This window comes from Lissotriton helveticus, chromosome 3_1, assembly GCF_964261635.1.
Source record: "Lissotriton helveticus chromosome 3_1, aLisHel1.1, whole genome shotgun sequence".
Classification (NCBI taxonomy): Eukaryota; Metazoa; Chordata; class Amphibia; order Caudata; family Salamandridae; genus Lissotriton; species Lissotriton helveticus.
The window spans coordinates 371,752,642-371,773,340 of NC_136061.1; positions in this window are offsets into that span (position 1 = coordinate 371,752,642).

Sequence of the window (20,699 nt, forward strand, 5' to 3'; positions counted from 1 at the left end):
TGCCCCCCTGCTGACCGTCTGTTGCTCTGCTCACCGGGGCTTAATCTGGACGCTGGCTGGCCGGGCTTTGCTCCACCGGTCACGCCGCTGTGGACTGCAAACCCCAGGATCCCTTGGGGCACGAGGCATCACCAGTGCGCGCCAGGAGGCGCATAAAGCCACGCCTGGTGCTGAGTCCTTTGGTAGATGTGGATTTCCTGCGTGTGGCCGTGGCTGTCACTCCTCATCTTGCCTGCTCTCTTCCCGCAGCCGGGCTTGGCTCCGCCCCCCCGCTGACCATCTGTTGCTCTGCTCCCCGGGGCTGAATCTGGACGCTTGCTGGCCGGGCTTTGCTCCGCCGGTCACGCCGCTGTGGACTGCAAGCCCCAGGATCCCTTGGGGCACGAGGCATCACCAGTGCGCACCAGGAGGCGCATAAAGCCATGCCTGGTCCCTCGTCCCGCGAGGGCGCACGCGGGGCTAGCCGGGATAAGCCCGAGCAAAGGGCGGGCCGCCTGTGGCCGTCCGGGGCTTACCAAGGCTGGGCTGGGCCTACCCTCTAACCTCTGCTCTAACCCATGGACATCCAATAGGTACTTGGACGATTTGTTCCGTACTTTGTATTGTATTATATATTTGTTATTCGGGTTTTCGGCGCCATATAAGGGAAAGTGTATTGCTCATGCCAATGTCAACTCGATCCGGAGAGGGTAAGCGGGTGGGGGGAGGCTGTGTTAGTGGCACACTTGACCAGTTTATCACCCGAGCTTACTCAGTTCTTGAAAAGGAAATCGCCATCACTGAGCGTCGGCTCTCACTTGAACCCTTTAACCACAAGCGTTCTTCTCTAGCGCCTCTAGCACTGGTGGTCTCCCCTGCTAATGCCAACCCGAATCCATCGACCATAAGGGCTAGCCTGGAGAGGCTTAACGCTTTAGAATCTCCCAGACATTCGGCCACCCCGCAAGCATTAGGGCCTGCTATACCCATTGAGGAACACGCCTCTATGATTAGCAACTCCATAATCCCCGAGAGTTCTCCTGCGCAACCAGAGTTAGTGACTGCTCTGGATGCCAGACCAGCCCCCACTAAAAGGAAAAGAGCTATAAGTGACTAAAGGGGTGGATAACCTAAAACCTCTAAGAAGTTTAAGGCAAAAATTTCTAAGGGTAGTGTGAAGGCGCTGGGGTCAGGGAGGCAAGAGAAACTCATACCAATTAGAGGAGGAGGAAATCTTTTGTCTAATGGTCAGTCTATGCAAATCCTAAGTGAGCCGGAGAATGTCAGTCCAAAGCCAACTTCCAGCATAGGCACTTTGCCCCAGAACCCCCCATTGCCCAGATAGAGGAAATTGTAAAATCCCTGATACTCCCTGTACTTGAGAGGGTGAAGGTATTGACGGAGAGGCTGGATAGATTTGAGCAAGCCACCCTCGATAATTTCTTTTCCCTCAAGTCATTAATTAAATTACAGTCTAAGAACAGGCAGGATGTGAGTGTATTAAAGGAAAATCCACTGGTGGACCTTACATCCGCAGAGGCGATGGTACAAATAGCGCCAGAGGTAGCCGTTGGGCCTACGTCAGGAGTGAATGCTGTAGTACCAGTTGTACTTATCCACTGTGCCCAGCAAACTAGGGCAACGTCTAATCTGAGCATGGCCAAAAGGCATAAAGGACCCAGTCAATGTGCACCCATGCAGAGCCAGGAATCCAATACCTCCTTGAGCAAAAGAGGGGGACTTAGTTGTAATATAGCTGTAACAGCACAAAAACCTATTCCGGTTACGAATGGAGATACCAACCTACCCCGTATTAATCTACCGCCACAAAGCCTGCCTTATGTAGTCGTGCTTATTGGGGTCCCACAGCTCAAGGCTGGTAAATCAGAATCGTACGATGAGCTAAAAAACAAAACCATGCATTGGTTAAACCAGAACAGACCTCTTCCAAGCCAGCTTCACGGACAGGTTCTCCATGTTAGAAGGGTCAACTGGGTTGGTAACAGGACCAAAGACACGTCGGGTGATTGCATTTTGGTTAATTTCAGGGACGCCAGGGTCGCAAGGTATATCTGTAACCAATATTATGGCCAAGGTAGTAAGGGGATTGGCACACACGACCTAAGTTACTTCCATCAGCAATCAGTACGCCCCTTGAATGCTTGCCATCAGTTCTGGGGTGGGAGGCAAAGCGGTTCCAACTCTAACATCTATTACTCCCATATGGCCTCTGTCCCAAACGCAGACCTTGACGCCCATGGGATGGCCCGTGGCTGTTGACATGGTGTCCATCTCCTCACCAGAAGGTCATAATCTACAGTGGATAAACCGAGGCCTAGAGAGCTGATGGTGCCAAGCGTACCACCTGGGCCCATCCACATCTCTGACAGTTTTTCTTTTCCCAACGTTTCTATCCCTACGAATATGTCAGTTCCTAATATCTTTCTGACCCAGAACAGTCGCAGGCTTGTTGAGCCAGAGGGCACGCTATTGGAGACCCAACCTAGGCCTAGTATGTTTGCCATGCAGTCCCTCTTGGAGCCAGCTGTAGACGACACTGATATCAGGATTCTCAGCTGGAATATAGCGGGTATCTCCAGAAAGTTAGATCTTCCTGAATGGAACACCCTGATTGAGTCTTTTGCGATATGTGTCTTTCAAGAGACCTGGAGTATGGAGCCTTGTCACAAGGTTGGCTACTCCACCTACTTTGTACCTGCAGCTTCCCCCCTTACAGGGAGAGGTCGCCCTTCAGGAGGACTCCTTATATGGGTTAGTTTCGTTTTCGTTTTCTAGTTTCGTTTTCGCTGCCATTTTAGTTGTTGTTGTGCCTTGGAGCCCGTCCTCTGCAGCCCGCCCCGCCTCCCAGCTGACCCTCCCTCGCCCCTCCCCTTCCACTATCCTCTTATGACAGATGCATTGGCGCGTAGCGTTCACGCGCAGCGGTTGCGCCCCATGCGCGCCGAAGGCGCGCCAAAGGTAAGCCCGTCTACGCCCGTCGTCAGACCCCCTGGCCCCCGCAACCTGCACTCCTCCCGGTTAACGTATGACGCCTCGACCCGCCTAGCCCTTAACCCCGAACGCACACCACAATGCTACGAAGCTGCCCCGGGACCGACCCACGGTCCCTTCGCCTGCCACTCCTGCAAATTTACCAGCATCAAGATCCATACCATATCCACTAACCCCAAACACAGCTCCAACTCCAACCACCTGAAGTGCATCTTGCTTGAACACCCGCTCGGTCCACAGACACGCCACTGAACTCTGGGACCTACTCGACACTGCTTCACCGGACGTCGCCTTCCTTACAGAAACCTGGATGAACGCATCATCAACACCCGACATCACCATAGCCATCCCGGACAATATCACCCGAAAAGACCGCACCAATCAAACAGGAGGAGGCATCGCCATCGTCCATAAGAACACCATCAAAATCACAACCAGCTTCGACGATAAACTTGCAACCGCCAAACACCTCCACTTCCAGATCCACACCGACCCTAGGACTACACTCAGAGGCACCCTCATCTACAGGCCTCCAGGAACCCGTAAACAATTCAGCGAAGACATCACTGACTTCATCAGCCCACATGCCCTCGCCTCCGAAAACTACATTCTACTAGGAGATCTCAACTTCCACCTGGAAATGAAAAACGACAGCAACACCACCACCCTACTTGACAACCTGGCCAATCTCGGACTCAAACAACTTGTTGACACCCCCACCCATGTAGCCGGACACACGCTCGACCCAATCTTCACCTCCAGCAAACACATTTCCTTCGATCGCACCACAGCTCTCCATTGGACGGACCACAGTTGTGTTCACTTCAGCTACAAAACCACTTCGACCCACAACCCCCCACAACCTATTCCTCGAAGAAACTGGAACAAAATCACCACCGATCAACTCCTCACATCGCTCAACCAAAACCCTCCCGCCCTCTCATCGGACCCAAACCAAGCTGCCACCAAACTCAAACATTGGATCACTCACAGTGCTGACGAATTAGCACCCTTGAAAAACCATCACCCCAAACAGGACAGCAAAAAAGCCCACTGGTTCAACGATGACCTTAAGAAATCCAAGAAGTTATGCCGTACTCTCGAGAAAACATGGAGAAAAAACCCAACCTCCGACAACATGACCACCTTTAAGGCAGCCACCCGCAAACACCACCAACTGATTCGATCCACCAAGAAATCAGCATTCAAGAATCGACTCGACAACAACGCCATAACAGCAAGGAACTATTCAACATCGTCAAAGAATTCACCAACCCCACCGCAGCCTCAAACGACATCACTCCCTCCCAAGACCTCTGCGATTCGTTATCCTCCTTCTTTTACAACAAAATTGCCGACATAGATAACAGCTTTGAGAACATTTCCATCGAACAATCCCCTCCACCCCCCTCCGAACCTAAACCGCCCTCTAACAACCTCAGCGACTGGACCCCAATCACCACTGAAGACACCATCCGCCTAATGAACTCCATCCACTCTGGCTCTCCAACCGACCCCTGTCCCCACCACATCTTCAACAAAGCAGACTCCATCATCGCACCCCATCTCCGTGATGTCATCAACTGCTCCTTCAACTCTGCTACCTTCCCAGAAAGCTGGAAACACGTCGAAGTCAGCTCCCTCCTGAAGAAACCCACAGCAGACCCCTCTGAACTCAAAAACTACCGCCCCATATCCCTCCTCCCATTCCCTGCCAAAGTCATTGAGAAAGCCGTCAATAGCCAGCTCGCCGCCTTCCTTGAATCCAACAACTCTCTCGATCCCTCACAGTCCGGCTTCCGAGCCAAACACAGCACCGAGACCGCCCTCATCGCAGCTACAGACGACATCTGAACACTACTGGACAACGGTGAAACAGTGGCCCTCATTCTACTCGACCTCTCCGCCGCCTTCGACACAGTCTGTCACAGCACCCTCATACAACGCCTCAGCAACATCGGCATACAAGTAAAAGCTTTGGACTGGATCATCTCGTTCCTAGCTGGGAGAACTCAGAGAGTCCGACTTCCCCCGTTCAAATCAGAGGCCACCGAAGTCATCCGCGGCGTACCACAAGGATCATCACTCAGCCCCACCCTCTTCAACGTTTACATGAGTCCACTCGCATCCATTGCGCGTCAACACAACCTTAACATCATCTCCTACGCTGACGACACCCAGCTGATCCTTTCCCTCACCAAAGACCCTAACACCGCCAAAACCAATCTTCACGAAGGCATGAAAGAAGTAGCCGAATGGATGAAAAACAGCCGCCTAAAACTTAACTCAGACAAAACGGAGGTGCTCATCCTAGGATCATCCCCCTCTGCCTGGGACGACTCATGGTGGCCTTCGGCTCTGGGCACACTACCCACACCCACAGACCACGCACGTAACCTTGGCTTCATCCTAGACTCCTCACTCTCGATGACCAGACAGGTCAACGCCGTCTCATCCTCCTGCTTCAACGTACTTCGTATGCTCAAAAAAATCTTCCGTTGGATCCCCTCCGAGACAAGAAAGACTGTCACCCACGCACTGGTCACGAGTCGACTAGACTACGGAAACACCCTCTACGCCGGAATCACAGCCACATTACAGAAAAAACTCCAACGCATCAGCGAGACTCATTTTGGACAACCCTCGCCAAGATCACATTACCGGCCACCTGAAAGACCTCCACTGGCTTCCCGTCAACAAGAGAATAACGTTCCGTCTCCTCACCCACGCACACAAGGCCCTCTACAAACTAGGACCCGAATGCCTCAACACTCGACTGTCCTTCTACACACCCACCCACCAACTAAGATTCTCCAATCAAGCCCTCGCCACAGTTCCGCGCATCCAAAGATCCACCATGGGCGGTAGATCCTTCTCCTTCTTGGCGGCCAAGACCTGGAACTCACTCCCCACTCACCTACGCCTTACACACAACCACATCTCCTTCAGAAAAGAACTTAAAACCTGGCTATTCGATAAATAATGAACCCCCTCCCCAAGCGCCTTGAGACCCTCTGGGTGAGTAGTGCGCTATATAAATTCTTGAACTTGAACTTGAACTTGAACTTGGTTAGTATCTCTCTGGGTTGCCAAATTGTGCAAAAAGAAACCAACTCCCCAGAAATATTAAGAATCTCAGCTAGGGGGCCCCGAAGAGGGCGTACTCTGGAAATATTTCATATCTATGTTAGGGGTACCAAAGGTGGGTCTCCATCTCCCATTGTCACTATCTTAGAAGACGAACTTAGGCAGTGTCCCGATAGCATGCATGTCCTGGTCGCAGGGGACTTCAATTGTACATTCGAGCCCCTTGCGACTGAGGACATCCTGGACATTTCCGATGAAGACTCGAGGAGGGGTATACCCCCATTAACAATCCAACCCATAAAGAGGTGGTTCCAACGGGCCATCCAGCTGAACACCTTAACCATGGAATTTGGATTGAGAGCAGTAAATGGCAGATCCGTCTACAGGGTAGATTACATCCTTCTGGATTTCAAGCTTTGGAATTTTATGCATGATATGGAAGTCATGCCTACTGTGGACAGTGACCACAATCCGCTCTCCTTGACCTTGCACCCCTTGTGGTCGAGTGCAAAAGGTCTAGCCGCTCCAACTAAAACATTGACAACCTCAGAAGTTTGTCCATCAAACTGTGGGAGGCGCCTCAAATGGTGCAAAGTTGCTCTGAACGAAGGGAAAGTCCAGAAGATAGGGCACTTCTGGCAGCCGCCCAGATCAAGTTGGACACTATTACTGTGGACCTCCTAGAAGTTTCTGCATTCTTTTGTGATACCATTGACGAATTGGGTTATTTATTCTTAGTGCAAAGTAGGGATCCCTCTCACAGGGAGCGCCAGAGACCTAAGGGTAACCCTGTAGAGGGCTGAGTTTTGGGCATCACTGAGCTTCAGCAGGAGGCGGGTGTGCAGAAAGACGCTGTTCACCTCCACAAAGAGGGCCACGGTGGTGCCTGCCACATAGAGCCCAGTGAAAGCTGCGAAGGTGAAACAGGAAATGACCTGAGAGAGAACAGAAATGACACATGATGAGACAGTAGACTAGACTTGGATCTTAGTATCTTTACATCAGAGCGGTGGGTCCTCCTGAATTACATCAATTCACCTTTTGTCATACGTGGACACCACTGCTAGACTGCTAGAATAATACCAACGAGTGGCAGCACTCTGGGTCTCTGCCACCTGAGGGTGAAACAGTAATCCAACTGAGCTCTGTCTGCAGCCATTGGCCCCACTGTTAACAGTCACCTGCTGAAAACTTCCCTGTCACCCCAAAGCTTCAGATGACCTTAGGGATCCTAACACCACCCCATAAAGCTCGAGTAAATTATTAGCCTGGAAAGCAAGGAAAGATCGGATCAGAAACACGATTAAAGAAGTGAAAGAGAGAGAGTCAGGTCGCTTAGTAACAGACACTAAAGATATTGTTGACGCCTTTCATAGCTATTTTGAGGAGGTTTATAGAGAGGATCTGGTCCCAGATAGGTATGAGGTAGAAAAATGGACAAAAGTGCTAGACCCACTACCAGAAGAGCTGCAAGAGTTCTTGAATCAGGAGATTAGACAGGTTGAAGTAGAGGAGGTTATTAAGCAGGCCAAGAAAGGGAAAGCACCAGGTCCGGATGGGCTTCCTGTTGAGGTCTACAAGGAACTGGGTGGGAGTCTGACACCTCTAATAACAAGGCTCTTCAATGAAATTTTTGAAGGGAAGGTGGCTCTTCCTACATCATGGAATGAGGCGAACATTACAGTTATTCCGAAACCTGGGAAATCACCAAAAAATTTGGACTCGTACAGGCCTATATCGCTGTTAAACAGCGATTACAAGTTGTTCGCTAAAATTATGGCAGATAGGCTTGGCACAGTAATTCCCTTTCTCATTCATGAAGACCAGAAAGGGTTTATCAAGGGTAGACATTTAAAAGAGCTAACCTTCTCCCTAATAGCTAGTATTGATGTTGCTGTTACATACAAACTCCCATTGGCGGTAGTTGCTCTCGATGCCGCTAAAGCTTTCGACCGTGTCAATTGGGAGTTTCTAAAGGCCTTAATAACACATCTACGGTTAGGGGTTAACTATGGTATGGTTTTAGCTCAAATATACCAATCACCTACCTCGAGAGTTCTAGTAAACGGGACATTAACTGAGCCAATAAAGATAATGAGAGGCACTAGGCAGGGATGCCCTTTATCCCCTCTTCTGTTTGATTTATATATTGAACCGTTAGCTTCTAGAATTAGAGAGGCAGATATGATTTCCCCCTTTGAGTTTCAGGGATGGACCAGAAAGATTGGTCTTTATGCAGACGACATAGTTATTTTTTCATCAAATTTACATCAAACTTTGGACTCTATAGACTCTATAACGAGAAAATTTGGTAAAGTTTCAGGATATCAGTTAAATGTTGACAAAACAGAAATTATGTCCTGGAACCTGGCAGCTGAAGATATTGTCTGCAAAAATGTTAAATTCCTGCTTGGTGAGCTGGGGCTTAGGGATGCTTGGGTATCTAGATCTGCTCCCCCCAAAGCAGTCCTTAAGAACCTTTATTGGAGCTGGGTATCCAGCAAAAGTAGCTCTGACCCGAAACAGGGCAGAGTAACTGTTGAGTTTCTGAGGATTAAGGATATGGCAGTTCGGGAATCCTACCTCGATATCATTTTGAAGCCAATTGATCGGGCATTGTATTTTAAATTCAGGGTAGGAACCCTTCCAGTGGGTGAACTGACTGCACGCTGGAAAGTCCCGTTCCAAACTTCACATTTTTACCCTATTTGCACGACTAGGGTAGAGTCTGTTGCTCACATTTTTTTTGAATGTCTGGCATACAAATCTCCGAGAAACAGCTGGTTAAAGCCATTATGTAGAGAACTAGGCACTAGACATCACATTGTTGCACTGCGAATTTTGATGTCAGACACTCGGCCTTTGTATGTATGCGGACTGTCAACATTTTTAAGATGGGCATGGTCCATCAGATCTAAAAGGCTTAATGAAATTGTATAATTATTGTTCTTATTTGTATCCTTTTAAGTAATTTTTAATTCCATATGTACATTATTTTTTAATTGAAGTGTAATTTGAGTACTGTATTAATTGTGGATATAAAGTGACGTACTATGCTATTCTTTTAAAGATATGTTTTATCGAAATAAAGCCTTACAAACAAAAACAACGAAAACAAGGATAAAACTGTAGAAACCTGAACTAAGGTTACTGACCGATATATATATGTTTTTTCTTCTCTTGTTGAGGGACAAGTCTGTTTTTTTTTCATGAGGGAGAGCCTACCAAGGAAGGAAGACTGCAGCAAATAAAACACATAGGAAAAGGAAAAGAAGGAAAAAAGAGAGACATTATTACTCTTTGTTACATTTGCCTCGATCCTAAAAGGACAGAGAGAAGTTTGGAATATAAATAAAAGGCTTTCTGACACCTTTCTGACTACTGTAATCTGTGAAATTCCATGTAACAAAATCCTTCATTGAAGGCTTTCATACAGGGTAATAACAATCCACCTTTAAATAGATTGATTTTTACAAATGCTTTTCACAATAAAGTAGTCAGGCCTGCTGCCTTTATTATAGTATTTCATAATGAACAGAGAAGCCTCATAGACATGATCATTGACCTGCCACCATGACATACTCATTCCTGCTGCACTGAGTATACACTTTGCCACAAGCCAAACAAGCATTTGCAATGCAATAGGTCTCGCATTAGAAAGGTGTAGGCTATTGGTCTTGTAAATGACATTTTTTTTATTTATGTGTTGGTTTTGAAAATAGCTAAATTAATAGCTTTGTCATTTACAATGCCAATAGTTATAAATTTCGCAAATGTGACACCTATAGCATTTGTAATGCAACATGTTTTGTATTTACGTGACTTAGATGTATTGATATTACAAATAACAATGGCTTTTATTTTTTTTAAATAATTGATACTTAAATAAAAGGGATTGTAATTTATAATGGCAACAGCTTAAACTTTTGTAAATAACTTTTGTGAAGATTATGTTCAGTGTATTTTATTGTATTGTATTTTATTGTGACGAAAAGTGGTGCTGTGGTGGTGCTGAGTGATAATGTGGTGGTGCTGAGTGATAATGTGGTGGTGCTGAGTGGTGCTGTGGTGTTGTTGAGTGGTGCTGTGGTGGTGCTGAGTGGTGCTGTGGTGATGCTGAGTGATGCTGTGGTGGTGCAGAGTGGTGCTGTGAAGTACCGAAAATATAACTACAACCCAATAGAGCTATACTTACAAATAGCCCTGATACCAATTACCAATAATCAGTCAGTTGGCAGTGTAGAAGGTCCAATCGTTTATTACAAGAAACATAACTCTGCCAGAGGAGCTCCTTGCGACCTAACCCCACGAGGTCGGCCAAGAAGACTGCTGGCACATTGTCAACCGATCACATATATACTGCTACATTTCGAAACCGTTACCCAAGAAGGAAAAATACAAGTTGGTACAGGTTGGTGCAGGGGATAGACCATATATGGAACACAAAGCCTGTTCAGTTTAGTTCAGCTCGTTATAGCAAGGTCGAGAGGGTGACTCCCTTCTGCTAGCTCCGAAAGAGTCCGGACAGTGCCTCCTGGAATGTGCTCATCCAGCATACCCCCACCTACAACCTTGACAGGCCTAACGTGCAGAAGCAGCAGTTGGCTACAATTATACTATTTCTCAGGGGAACAGTTTTGTCTAACTGTAATGGTGAGGTTTTACTAATGCGAAGAGCAAACTAGGCCACAAAATGGCGTCTGATAAAGTCAAACGGCATATGCTATGGTTAGGTGTTAGAGAGTATAAAAATGTATACTAATCCCTAAGTTACCACATATTACATGCTTATTCGGATGTGGATCCCTAGATTGGCCTAATAGGTGCCTCACGCTAATAACTCATGAAAACTACATGTCTTACGAGGCCTAAATCGAGTTCTGGTTCCTCAAACACTCCTTTTAGCGTGATGTAGCTAACTAAAGTAGATACTAACCCTGGAAAACCTCATCACCGATGGCCATTAATTCACGAATCTCCTGCTGGAACATCTGAGCTTTAGAAGGGACAGGTGATGGGATGAGCATTGCGGTCACTTTAGTGGCGCAAAGGGAGCAACAAGCCGGGCCCCATTGCATACAGAGACAGCAAGTAAAAAGGATACCGACCGCTCCAGCTACAATCATCAATAGCTTCCAACCCCAAGTCGAGAGAAGTCCCCAGAACCAACCAGAGAGCGACCAGGACCCATTCTCAGTGTGCATTTCTGCCGCAATGCGATGCAATTTCTGAATCACTGAATGAACCGTGGGGGCGGAGTCTGGAATGTAGACACAACAGGAGCTGCCAATCACTCTGCATGCTCCTCCTCGATCAGCTAAGATAACGCCTAGAACCATCCGGTTCTGGAGCGAAACAAGTCTCGTAGCCTGAAGCTCTACGGTGATATTAGTCATAATTTCTGTAGTGATATTAATGACATTCTCTACTATTCTGGACAACCGTCTAATTTCCCTACTATTGAATATCGGTCCCCAGAAGGGGACCAATCCCTTAGTGAAGTCTGTAAACTGTTGCAAGGAGGTGTCAGTCTGGTCAACCTCTGTCATTTCGAGCTGTCTTCGCTGTCTATTGGAAACTACTTTCAGGCTGTGAAGTTGATGCGTTCTATGGTAGTCCGATGGTGCTATGTATCCAGGGGTACAGGAAAGACAGATAGCACTGCCCCGCCCATCCCCGTGGTAACCAAGTATAAGCATTTTCCCCACAAACAAAATATACATTTGGCGGTGTTAACAGTGGAGGGCTGCTGAAAATTTTCATTCTATAAGTATATTTGCAGATGCTATTTCCAACTTGAACATGTCCCATACCCTGCACACAAAAATCGGAGGAAGTATTCAAAATAGGGACGGGCATAATACGCTCACTAGTGACATTTCTGGTAACGAAATGCTGAAAGTACTGAGAATGATTAAAATTAGCAAAATCATAAAGCTCATCCTGCAGCCAAGTACTGTTTTCATTAGTAGTATACAAATTCATACACACATCTGGGTCCAGTGATCCCCCCCCCATTTCCAGCTGGATCAAAACCTTGATATGTTTCAATAAATGCTAGGATCATACTGTAATCTTTTTCTGAGTTTTGTTTGGGGTTTTCCACATAATGGTTATACATAGCAGAGAACATTTGGAACCATGCTTCACAGCTTCCTAAGTAAGACAAAGGTAAGGAGAGGAATAAATCGTGCTTATGCATAACCGATGGCAAAAGCCCACAAACCCAACAATCGGTCATATTAGTAGTGCTGTGGGTTTGGTGGAGCATTTCTACAAATACATTCTTTGCATAAGTTTGGCGGTGTCTTTCTTTATGTGGCGCTAAGGTGAACATAAAGTGCTTAGGCAGGGCAAGGGTAGAGGGCATCATAGCTTGCATAGGGTACTTATATTCTAAATATACGAATATACTCATAAAAATGGTTAATATAACTGCTATTACTAACACAAAGGCTACTTTTACACGCATGGTCCAAGCAGAAAACATTGGCTCATAAAATGGCAAATATCGGGGTACAATAGGACGTTCTTCTTCAGGTACAATACGACCAAAAGGGTACATTCCTAACTAAAAGTCCAAAACTAAACTCAGGCGCAGCAGTCCGTCCTGCCAGAGGGTTCTTCTCTCTGTGTCCGTCAGAGTCTCACAAGCAGACTCCTATAGTTCATCTCAAGAAAACAAAACGCCGTTCTCAAGGGAATCAGATGCACAACCTGGCCGGTTACAAGTGGCAGTCTTTCTTTCTGAACAGAGCACAACAACAAAGTTCCGGCTCTCAACGGGTTCAGTTCAGTGTCTCGCTCAGTACCTCAGACTTGAAATCTACCAAACCCTTTCTATTCAAGTCTTTCCTTATCTCCTATCCGCGGTATATGAGGCACTGTGATGTTTTCTTGGCCGTAGGGTGTATCGCACATGACCCGGAGCTTCCTGATCAGAAAATAGCACAGAGGAAGGTACGTTTCCTTCATCAGAGCCCCTGATTACTGGAGTATCAGTGACAGGATGAGGGGCAATTGGGGATTCAACTGGGACCGGTTCGCCCGATCCCGTCACTCCTTCTTCTTGCCTTGGTTCTATCTCACAGGCGTCGGAAAAAGGAACAAATGCAGTGGCTCTTTCACTTTCCTGGGTCAAGATTCCATCCGGGTGCTGCTGATCATAAGGAAGTGGGAGCGGCAGTCATTTAAGATGGGAGACATGGATCCAATGTTTCTTCCCATCCACTTTTACCGCGTTGCAAGCAGGACTTGGTGAGGTTCAGACCACCTCGGAGCCAGGCTGTGTCCCGCTCATACTTCTTGACCAGTACCCACTGGCCGGTTTCCAATCGATGTCCGGGGCCCTCTGGCAGAGGCTGCAGTACAGATGCTACCTGCTGATGAATAGAATGAAGGTCTTTAGTCAAAGTATACAGGTAATCAATTAACATAGGGTATTCAACATCAGTGAAGGACCGTGGTCTGGGTACCCCCCATATGTTAGCTGTTCGCCCGAAAATGACCTCATAGGGAGAGAGACCAGAACGTGAATGAGGAGTAACTCGTAATGACATGAGAGCTAAGGGTAAGGTATCAGGCCACTTCAAACCAGTGCTCTCTTGAATTTTTGCAATTTTTAGCTTCAATGTACTGTTATATTTTTCCACTAGTCCTGCTGACTGGGGGTGTCGGGCTGCATGGAATTTTTGTCGTATTTGTAGCCCATCACAGATGTGTTTAACGAGGGCCCCATGAAAGTGTCCCCCGTTGTCTGACCAAATCAAACGGGGCAAACCATGTCTTGGTATAAATTCTTTGATAAGAGATTTTGCTGTAGCCAAGGCAGTGTTCTCTTTGGTTGGGTAGGCCTCAACCCATTTACTAAAAGCACAAACTACTACCAAAACATACTTTAAGTTGTTGACGCGCTCCATGTGGATATAATCCATCTGGAGATCCGACTACTCCATTGATAGTAAATCTGATTATCATCAAGCTCTTAAGGAGTATCGCAAACAAATTGTCAAGCACAAAAGAAGCTTTTTAGCCGATAAGATTGACAAAGCAAGCAATGCCCCTAGAGAAATTTTCTCGATCGTTAGATCTTTTACTAATCCCCAAGCCCTGATCCGAAAACAGCCAGTCTCTCAAGAACTCTGCACTCAGCTCTCTGAATTTTTTGAGGATAAGATTGCTCAGATTTATGCCTCTTTCCCGACTAGTGACAGTGTGGATTCCCCTATGGTACAGAGTGACCCCCACTTTGCAGGCCCAGTCCTTCCAGAATTTACAGAAATTTCTGAGGAGTCCTCCCTTCGAGAATTACTTAGGTGTAGATCAGGGTCACCTGGGGTTCCCTGGCCTGCAAAACAGTATAAAGTGCTAGCATCTTTCCTCAATCCTTTTCTCAATCCTATATGGAATCTCTCCCTGAGCTCTGGGATCTGCCCGGACGCCTGGAAACACGCATTCTGGTTCCGATTCTAAAAAAGGCCAATGCAGATCCAGAGAATCCGGCCAATTATAGGCCGATATCTCTCCTTCCAGCTCCTGCCAAGATTCTGGAAAGACTAGTCCACCAGCAAATCGCCAGCTTTATTGAGTGCAATGGCCTTTTTCATGGTACCCAACATGGCTTTCGTAAGGGCTACAGCACGGAGTCAGCCCTTATTGAGATGGCTGATTCTGTTCGCTGGACTCTGGATCGAGGCTCGAGAGCGGTGTTGGTGCTGCTGGATTTATCAGCAGCATTCGACGTCGCATCTCATCCTATACTGCTGGAAAGACTGAAGGCCATGGGAATTCAGGGCAAGGTCCTTGAATGGATCGGCTCGTTTCTATCCAATCGTAAACAGCAGGTCCACACCCCTCCCGTCACTTCAACAGCCAGGCCACTGAAATGGGGTGTCCCTCAGGTCTCGTCACTCAGCCCTCTTCTTTTTAATATATACTTTACGCCATTAGCGGAACTAATTTCTCGCACAGGAATCAAAACAACATCCTACGCTGATGATATTCAGTTGCTTTTCACGTTTGAGGAACCTTCTTGTAGTGCTTTTGACCCCTCAAAACCTGCTTAAGAGACATCGCCAAATGGATGGACCGTACCTTTCTGAGATTGAATACAGCTAAAACAGAAGTGCTCTTCTTCAATCAGCCATCTCCTTTAAATTCGAACCTGTGGTGGCCGAAAGATCTTAGCCAAGCCCCTACTCCGAAGGATTCAGTCAGAAACTTAGGAGTCCGATGGGACAACAAACTATCCTTTGGGAGTCAGGTTCATACAGTCTCAGCTGCCTGTTTTTCGAAGATTAAAATCCTGAAAAAACTAATCAATTACTTGCCTTGTGCCAATAGGAAAACAATAGTCCATGCGTTAATAATCTCTCACTTGGACTACGCCAACGGGCTGTATCTAGGACTAACCAAAGGCCTTTGTCATAAACTCCAGATTGTACAAAATGCTGCCGCGCGGCTGATTGGTGGCCTCTCCCGCAGGCAGCATATCTCACCTTACCTACGGGAACTGCATTGGCTCCCGATGAGTAAACGCATAGAGTTTAAAGCCATGACATTGGCTTACCGAACTACCAAAGGCAATGGGTCCGCCCATTTATGGGCTACCCTCCGGCCGTACAGTAATTCGAGAGCTCTTCGCTCAAACGCTAAACTTCTATTGGTTACTCCAAGATTTAAAAAAGCCCAGGCTGGAGGCAAAACCTTTGAGCTATGCGCTGCCCAAAGATGGAACAAAGTGCCTTTGGATCTACGCGGGAGTAACTCAGAACTCGAATTCCGCCGATCCTTGAAAACATTCCTGTTTCGCCTGTAATTCCCACCTTGAGAGACCGTCTTCTAATTCAATCAGCGCCGGGACACCCCGTTGGGGTAGCTGCTCGCTTTATAAAAGATACAATAATAATAATAATAATAATAATAAGTACTTCAAACGGTAAAGTGGGGGGTGCAAAACTTCCACTCAAATCATTTTCTGCCTTCCCTGGATTGTGTTGCAAACATACAATACAGTATTGAACCAAACGGACAGGCATCCTTTGTATGTTGGGGTTATTCCATACTGGATCTAACACAGCACAAATTCCTTTAGCTTTGATATGGGCTGGACCATGGGCCATAGTTACAACGGCTTGCACCAATGCATTGGGTAATAGCCATCTCAAATCTGTCAAATCAATACAACAATTATGTTCATCTAATCTCCCCACTTCCTGCTCCCATCGTTCCAATTCAACTAGAGTGGCTTCTTTCTGTATTTCCTTAACGCTCTCTATGGTATTATCAAACAAATCAGATTCCTCCACCCATCTTGCAGAAGTTGTCACAAACATGGTTGATATTGTGGACTGAGCCGTTTGCTTAGCAACCTGATCAGCAAACGCGTTCCCCTCGCCCACTTCGTCCACCACTGCCTTATGGGCACTGCATTTTACTATGGCTAGTTTCTTGGGCAAGGTTAGGGCATCAAGTAATCGTAACACCAAAGGACCATTCTGTATTTTCTGAGCATGAGAGGTGAGAAAACCCCGCTCCCTCCACAGCCGCCCAAAGCTATGGGCCACGCCGAAGGCGTATTGGCTGTCTGTGTAAATGTTAACCTCGAGTCCCTCACTTAATTCACAGGCTCGTAATAATGCCACCAGTTCAGCAGCCTGTGCTGACCGGTGGGGAACTCGAGATGTTTCACCTACCGTTTTCAAGATAGTGATTGCATATGCAGCTGTTGTTGTGCCATCTGCTAACTTGAAACTAGACCCATCCACATATAACTCCCCTTGAGGGTCAGATAGAGGTCAATCCTACCCTTCGTTTCTTCTTCAGTTCAAAATATGCAATCATGGACATCATTTGTATGCCAGATACCCAGTGGCAGTGGGTTCAAGGCTGCTGCGCTCGTGTGTGGGCTCGGCTGGCGATCTTTTATCCTCACTACTAGTTTTTAAAGATTGTGCTTTTATCTGCTAGTTTAAAAAATTTACTGTATTTTTATCTCACCTTATTGCTGACTGCCTCCCTCGCTCTTTCCCGCTCCCCTAGCCCCGGTCCGGCACGGCTGTGTGCCGATTGCTCCGGAGGGCTGACGTGGTAGCGGGCGCCATTTTGGGAGAGGCAGTGGTGTCTTCAGGGCAGCGCACCAGTCATCGCGCCTTCAGCCCTTCATAAGCAACGCCCCATGCGAACGCGCAGCGGATGCCAGATACCCAGTGGCAGTGGGTTCGAGGCTGCTACGCTCGTGTGTGGGCTCGGCTGGTGATCTTTTATCCTCACTACTAGTTTTTAAAGATTGTGCTTTTATCTACTAGTTTAAAAAAATTACTGTATTTTTATCTCACCCTATTGCTGACTGCCTCCCTCGCTCTTTCCCGCTCCCCTAGCCCCGGTCTGGCACAGTTGTGTGCCGATTGCTCCGGAGGGCTGACGGGGTAGCGGGTGCCATTTTGGGAGAGGCAGTGGTGTCTTCAGGGCAGCGCACCAGTCATCGCGCCTTCAGCCCTTCATAAGCAATGCCCCACGCGAACGCGCAGCGGATGCCAGATACCCAGTGGCAGTGGGTTCGAGGCTGCTGCGCTCGTGTGTGGGCTCGGCTGGCGATCTTTTATCCTCACTACTAGTTTTTAAAGATTGTGCTTTTATCTACTAGTTTTAAAAATGTACTGTATTTTTATCTCACCTTATTGCTGACTGCCTCCCTCGCTCTTTCCCGCTCCCCTAGTCCCGTCCGGCACGGCTGTGTGCCGATTGCTCCGGAGGGCTGACGGGGTAGCGGGCGCCATTTAGGGAGAGGCAGTGGTGTCTTCAGGGCAGCGCACCAGTCATCGCGCCTTCAGCCCTTCATAAGCAACGCCCCATGCGAACGCCAGCGGGCACGCCGGCAGCGAGCCGAAGGCGCGCCAAAGGCAAGCCCGTCTGCGCCCGTCCGCGGCCAACCGGGGCTAGGGGCCCTCCACTCTGCCCGTTTTTATTCATACTCCGCTGCACAACTATTTGCGCTACAGGTACATTGGCTCCTTCAAATGGACACTTGCGCACGGATTACTGAACTTGGCTTGGTCCGTCCCCCCTCCCTCCCCACATCCCCTGTCGTAGTACCTTCCCCTCCCTGCCACTCAGCACTGGAACAAGCTCCCGCTTGCCCTTCGCACCTGCCAAGCAGAACCAGCATTCCGCAAATCCCTGAAAACTCATCTCTTTTCCTCCTAGTTTGGTTCCTCGTCCCAATGCCTCCTGTCGTCAGAGTTTCAGCGCCGGGATGCCCCGTTGGGGTCGCTTCGCGCTTTATAAAATACACAAATAAATAAATAAATAATACTAGGTCGGCCGTCAATCACCAGTTAGAATTGTTTGACTTCTTGGATTCCGCTAAGCCGGACCTGACCTACTATTTTTGACTGAGACCTGGTTCCACACTGACTCTCTCCCCAGCGTGTTATCAGCCCTCCCCCCCCTATGTCATCCTCAGGGCCGACCGACCTGAGGGTCGAACAGGAGGCGGGGTTGCTCTGATTGCCCGTGCGGGCCTTCATTTCCAAATGCTTCCCTCCCCCCTTACCTATTTCGGATTGCCTGGTCACACGCTCCTCCTCCTCTCGGGTTCCCCTAACGTGTGTTCTCGTTTATCGCCCTCCTCAGCCTTGCCCTCGTTTCCTCCCCGCTATTTCTGATCTCCTGGGAACCCTGGTTATTAATAATTCTTCGGTCCTGCTTCTTGGGGATTTTAACTTCTGGCCCAATGACCCAGCTGAAGATGCTGTATCTCACAATTTTACCGAACTCCTCCTTAGCCTGAACTTTGTTTCCTGTGTCCTTTCCCCCACCCACATTCATGGCCACACTCTAGACCAAATTTGGACCCTCAATACCTCCGTTTCGGCCCCCACCGTCCAGCCTTGCTCTTGGTCGGACCACTTTTTGATCTCTTTTTTTCTGGACCTTAGCGTTACCCCCAATTCTCCATTTTCCAAACACACCTGGGTGAGAAATTGGAGCAGAGTGGACACTCTTGCATCCCTCAGCGCCATGAAACTGTCTGGTATACGAGCGCTATATAAATTCATGTAAATTCAAATTCAAATATTCGTAATTTCACTCGAAGGGAGTGGTAGCAATGTGGCAGGGTTTAACGTGGCACATCGCGTAATCGTAATGTGTGGAGCAAATAGTGTCAATTCATAGCCAGTAAGGCGTGCACTCGTAAGATGCTATGATTTCGTTTTATTTAACAAGGCATCCACAGCATGCGGCACCATCACTGTTAGGCTGGAATTTAGAACGAGTCCTTCCGACTGCCAGATGGCCACCGCTACTGCTGCTGTGGCCCTCAGACAGCTAGGAAGTGCTCTGGCAACATTGTTCAATGTGACCGACAAATAAGCGCACGGTCTTTGTTTACCACCAAATCCTTGCGTTAGCACTGAAAGCGAGCAACCGTCGACCTCATGTACATATAGTACAAAAGGTTTACGGTAATCAGGAGTGCCCAAGACGGGTGCAGAACTAAGAGCAGATTTCAAAGAGTCAAAAGAATGCTGACATTCTTCAGTCCAGGGAAGAGGTTCATGCACATCTTTAGTGGTTAAATGCAACAAAGGTTTAGCAAGAAGAGAAAAATTAGGTATCCATTGGCGACAGTAGGAGGTAATGCCAAGAAAAGCATGAACATCACGTTGGGTGCAAGGAACAGACATGTTAGAGATAGTAGTAATACGTTCAGGAGTCAAACGCCTACCCTCCTTCGACAGTAGATGACCTAGGTAGGTCACCTCCTGTTGACAATATTGAAATTTAGACAGGGACACGTTATTACCTTTCGTCGCCAGATGGTGCAGTAATCTAACAGTTGCATCTTTACAGCCTTCTTCTGTGTCGGACACTATTAACAAGTCGTCCACATATTGCAAAAGCACATTGCCTACGGGCAAAACTAAATCATCCAACAGAGCCTTAAGAGCCTGGCTATAAATACTCAGACTCTCAGTATAGCCTTGAGGTGCACGACAGAATCTAAAGCTTCGGCCAGATAACGAGAAGCCGAAGATCTGCCTGCTATCAGGATGAATTGGAATACTGAAGAAGGCTGTGATGTTACCCCATGGGTCGCGAGATCCCTACTCACCCCATAACGAATATCACCCCTCCTCTGCTCGCCCTTCCAGGACACACAACCCGAAACAACCACAACAGCGTCCGTGACAACGGAACCCCCGCCCCTCTCTCTATTGCAGGACCCAATCAGAAGAGACGACGGACCGGAAGGACCTCACCCTGACCCCGGAAGTCCCGCCTCCCTGCCGACGGCCGGACACAGAAAAGACGGAGGACGAGAGACAGAAGACGTCGGAGTATCGTGGCAGGAGATTTTGACTGGCGCTACGACGGAAGGAGAAGACGGGAGCGGAGAAACCGAGGAGTGGTCAGAAGATTGGTGGAGTCCCACGGAGGTGGCTGAAGAGCAGCCGTAACTCGGAGGAGAGTTACGGCGGAGCGCGTGAGTACCAGCTTCCTTCTATAAGCACGCTAGGTGCTTTGTGTAAATAGTACGGCCCCCTCCCGTGTAATTACTCCCTCTATCTTAGACACGTCCATTGTAGTAATTAGACACCTTGTATATAGTATACAGC